General features: G+C 36.2%; 1 protein-coding gene across 1 annotated transcript in view; it reads left to right on the top strand.

Annotated features, from left to right (window-relative positions):
• The window catches only part of LOC111815173 (glutamine synthetase-like), a 10,182-nt gene that overhangs the window by 2,521 nt on the left and 5,070 nt on the right, over positions 1-2,591 (top strand). The window lies entirely within an intron of this gene.

Raw genomic sequence — 2,591 nt, 5'->3', positions numbered from 1 at the left:
CTGGGAGTATGACCATTTTTGCTATGTTGGCTCTTCCTATCCTTGAGCAAGGGATATCTTTCCATTTTCTGAAATCCTTTGGATCTCTTTTTTCAGAGTACTGTAGTGTCAATGTAGAGATCTTTTTCTTTCTTTGTTAGATTGACTCCTAAGTACTTCATTTTTTTTTTCAATGCTTTTGTGAAAGGTATGGTTTCACGAATTTCTCTTTCAGTGAGTTTGTTATTCAGGTATAGGAATACTACTGATTTTCAAGTACTGACTTTGTATCCAGCTATGTAACTTAATCTAGTTATTAAATCTAGAATTATTTTGGTGGAATAATGGAGGAGTCTTCTATGTAGAGTATCACTTCATGTGCAAGTAAAGATAATTTAACTTCTTCCTTTCCTATCTTTTTTTGAGGGGAGAGTAGCTCAGCCCATCATGAGGGTGGGGCTGGCATGGCATGTGGTGCTGGGGATTAAACCAAAGTCCCCTGAACTTGCCTAAGCTTGCCTAAGCAGGCGCTTTAAACCACTGAGCTATCTCGCCGGCCCTTTCCTTTCCTATCTTTATTCCTTTTATACTACAAAGTTACTATGATAAAATCAGCATGGTACTGGAAGAAAAAGCAGACCTGAGGATCAATAGAACAGATTAGAAGATGAAGAAACAACTTCAAACAGTAAGCCATCCTAATCTTTTTTTTTTTTTCAGCACACCCTGCCCTGAGGGTGGGGTTGGTACAGCATGTGGTGCCGGAAATCAAACCATGGTCCCCTGCACCTGCTTAAGCTTGCCTATGCAGGCACTTTAGACCACTGAGCTACATCACCAGCCCAGCCATCTTAATCTTTGACAAAGTGGCCAAACACATTCACTGGAAGAAGGATAATGTCTTAAATAAAAGGTACAGAAAAATCTGGCTTTCTACATGCTGAAAACTACAACTAGATCCATGTCAATCACCATGCACTAAACTAAATTCAAGATAGATGTAAGATCTAAATATTATAACAAACATTAAATCTGCTGGAAGAGAAAATAGGTTAGACAGGATAGTAGAACTCCTGAAGACATAGGTATAGGCAAAGACTTTCTAAACAAAACCTCAACTGCATGGGAAATACTACAAAGAACCAATAATGTATTAAAAATCTTTTCCACAGCAAATTATTAAAAGGTCTTTCCACACACAAAAAAGAAAACCACCAACAGAGTAAAAAGACAACCCATAAAGTGGAAAAATATCATAGCGATTCATTCTTCAGACAAAGGCTAATATCTACAACATATAAAGAATTTAAAAAGTCAGACACCCCAGATTTAAAGACCTAATCCCAAAATGGGCATCTGAAATGAAAACACACTTCTCAGAAGAAAAAGTGCAAATGGTAAGGAAATGCACCATGAGATGTTCAATATCGTTGGTAAGTCAAGAGATGCAAGTTAAAAGAATGCTGAGATTCCATCTTGCTCCAAGAATGGTTATTATCAACAAATCAACCAGTAACAAACGCTGGCAGGGTTGTGGGGAAAAAGAAACACTTCTCCACTTTTGGTGGGAGTGTAGACTGGTGCAATCACTGTGGAGATTCCTCAAAAAACTAGGATTGGAAGTCCCATTTGACTCACCTTCTTCCCAGAAGAATTAAAAATATCATGCCACAGTGATATATATGTACTCATGTTTGTAGCAGCACAGTTTGTAATAGCTAAATCTTAAAAACAACCCAAATGCCCATCAGTCCATGAATGGCTAAAAAAAGATGTGCTATTTTATATGATGGAGTACCACTCAACCATAAAGAAGGATAAACTTCAGGCATAGCTAAATGGATAGAGTTTGAGAGTATATTCTTAAGTGAAATAAATCTGATATTTATGTGATGTGTAAATATCACATCTTCTCACTGTGGTAAATTGAAAGTGTAAATAAGATTCAAAACATATAATAGATACTGTGAAATAGCAAGTAATCTTTCAAAGAGAAAGGAAATGGAGGTGGTGTATGGAAAAATTAAATAATAAGAAAAAAGGATAAAATGGAAACAAACCTTTGTAAATAAGGAGAAGAGGAATTAAATGGAGGGGAGGGGAAACAAGGTGGAGCTAACACATCATGTCGGGCACAAATGCCCTACAGTGAATCCGATAGTTATGCAGATCTAAGTTGTATCAATAAATTGAATTTTTTTGTCAGTACCAGGGTGAATTATTTAAACAATTTAAAAATAAACAAAGTGACACCCTGCTCTTTAAATTTGGCACAACTCAGTCCTGTCATTTGAAACTTGGTATGTCTCTATCTACTTTGATTAAATAAGAATTTTGTTATTGTATGAATAGGATATGTCTGTATATTGAGTAATAAGCCTGCTTGTGGCTGTTAACAGTTTCCTAATTTGCTGTTTTGTTTTGTTTTGTTTTGTTTTTTGGTTTGTCTTTTTTTGGTACCAAGGATCAAACTCAGGACCTGTGAGCTTGCCAGGCAGACATTTATGCCGCTGAGTCATCTCCCCAGCCCCAGTTTCCTAAACTTGTAGAGGATCTTTGGACTCTATTGTGCTGTATAAACTTAATAAGGGAATATAAATTTTATTTGAAAT

The sequence above is a fragment of the Octodon degus genome, unplaced genomic scaffold (genome assembly GCF_000260255.1).
Source record: "Octodon degus isolate 3935 unplaced genomic scaffold, OctDeg1.0 scaffold00012, whole genome shotgun sequence".
Lineage (NCBI taxonomy): Eukaryota > Metazoa > Chordata > Mammalia > Rodentia > Octodontidae > Octodon > Octodon degus.
This window is presented reverse-complemented; position numbering and strand designations above follow the sequence as displayed.